At 35.7% G+C, this 2308-nt stretch overlaps 1 pseudogene; it reads right to left on the bottom strand.

Annotated features, from left to right (window-relative positions):
* Window positions 1-637: 637 nt before the first annotated feature.
* On the bottom strand, window positions 638-1578 carry LOC123388553 (annotated as a pseudogene).
* Between the last annotated feature and the right edge of the window lie 730 nt (window positions 1579-2308).

Below are 2308 nucleotides of genomic sequence, written 5' to 3'. Positions count from 1 at the left end.
CTTACACATGCAAACAGACACATATACACACGCGCACATGCATACACACATACATAGGGACTTCAATTTTATTCTAATAGATGAAAAAAACAGAATCCTTGACAACTTTGTGTGTGTGTGTGTGTACATCATCTACCATATTCTACAGTACTATAGTATCTATTTGATTTTTTAAAAATTAATTTATTTATTTTCAGATAAACAGTATTCATTATTTTTGCACCACACCCAGTGCTCCATGCAATCCGTGCCCTCTATAATACCCACCACCTGGTACCCCAACCTCCTACCCCCCCACCACTTCAAACCCCTCAGATTGTTTTTCAGAGTCCATAGTCTCTCATGGTTCACCTCCCCTTCCAATTTACCTCAACTCCCTTCTATTTGATTAATGTATATACTTCACCTTTCTCTCTGAAGGAAGGCAATATTTTTTTAGGAAGGCAAATTTTTTACTGTTTTGTTCAAAAATTAATTTACAGCAGTTTGAAGTTTCTAGCGTATGTAAAACAAGAAATAATGATTATAAATAGATAATATATGTTGAACTCATTTGTATTTATTTTCTTTGGAGGCACATAGAACAAAATTTTAAGTCCATAACCTAGTTTATAGGAATCATATTAGACAGTGAATTTTAGGAAAAAATACTAGTTATTTTTTTCCACATCCTTTGTCTTGCATATTTCACATCCTTGTTCCTCAGGCTATAGATCAAGGGATTCAGCATGGGGATAACAAGGGTATAAAATACGGAAGCCACTTTATCAGTGTCAGAGGAATGACTGGACTCGGGTTGCACATACATAAATATCAAAGTCCCATAGAACACTGTGGCCACTGTCAGGTGGGACCCACAGGTGGAAAATGCCTTGTGCCTACCCTCAGCTGAGTTCATCCTGATGATGGCTACCAGGATCAGCAGGTAAGACACAAGCACTATCAGAAGGGATGAAATCAAATCAAAACCAGCTAAGACCAGAATAATTATTTCAGTGTCCTGTGTATTTGAGCAAAGCAAAGATAACAAGGGGACACAATCACAGTAAAAATGACTGATGATATTGTAACCACAAAAGGATAAACTAAAAATATTTATGGTGACTATGAGAGATACAAATGTGCTGTAGAGGTAGGGGACGGCCACCAGCACGTAACACACCCTTTGGGACATGATGACAGGGTAGAGCAGAGGGTTACAGATGGCGACATAGCGGTCATAGGACATTGCTGTTAGAATAAATAGTTCACTAACAATGAACACAAGAAAGAAAGCTAGCTGTACAGCACAAAAATAATAGGAAATTGTATTTTGATCCACAACAAAATTTACTAACATTTTGGGTCCCACGGTTGTGGAATAGCCAAGATCAGTGAAAGCCAGGTGTCTGAGGAAGAAGTACATGGGTGTTGGAGCCTGGAGTCCACCTTGGTGAGGATGATCATGCCCAGGTTGCCCACCACTGAGACCAAATAGATGATGAGGAACAGCCCAAATAATGGAGCCTGCAGCTCGGGTTTGTCTGTGATCCCCATGAGAATGAACTCATTGAGCACCGTAAGATTTTGAGTTTCCATGCAGGCTTATCAGGAGAACCTATTCTGGATAGAGACATCAGCATGGTCAATAGATTTCATGCATTATCACTTGAGTGATTTTTAGCATGCAAAACTAGTACAAATAAAATGCATTCAAACTTTCCAAATTCAGATATTTGAAAATAAACCCTTCTTGGAAGAACACTAATATACATAAACACAGATAGTGGTTGCCAACTGAAATGATTTTCCTAACCAGACAACATTTTATCAGAAGACATTTAAGTTGTCACAACCAGAAGGTGGGGTTCTACTGACTAATGACAGTTAAAGGTCAGTTATATTTCTGTTACATAATAAAATATAATGTATTACACTATACTTCTAAACATCCTACAAGACCCAATATCCTGCCCAAAATATGAATAGTGGCAAGTTTGAGAAACCAAGATGGTATTGATAGATAGATAATAGAGAGGGAGAAAGAGAAGGAGAAAAAGATACATAAGTAGATACAGACACATATAGATATATAAATATAGACACAGATATAGACATATGTACATATGAAACATTTAAAAAATCAAAACTATGTTAAAAATTTGAGTGTAACATATAAACTATACTGTGCTATATTTTAAAGTTTTCTATTAAAAAATAAAGTTTTCTATTAGTCATTGATATAATTGTAATTATACATTGGTGTTTATAAGTGCACTTAATAATATGACTTAATACATGTTAATATATAATAAATTATATTATACAG

Source organism: Mustela putorius, unplaced genomic scaffold (assembly GCF_011764305.1).
Source record: "Mustela putorius furo isolate JIRA1106 unplaced genomic scaffold, ASM1176430v1.1 tig00000127_pilon_pilon_pilon, whole genome shotgun sequence".
Lineage (NCBI taxonomy): Eukaryota > Metazoa > Chordata > Mammalia > Carnivora > Mustelidae > Mustela > Mustela putorius.
The sequence above is the reverse complement of the archived record's forward strand: the minus strand, read 5'-3'. Positions and strand labels throughout refer to the sequence as shown.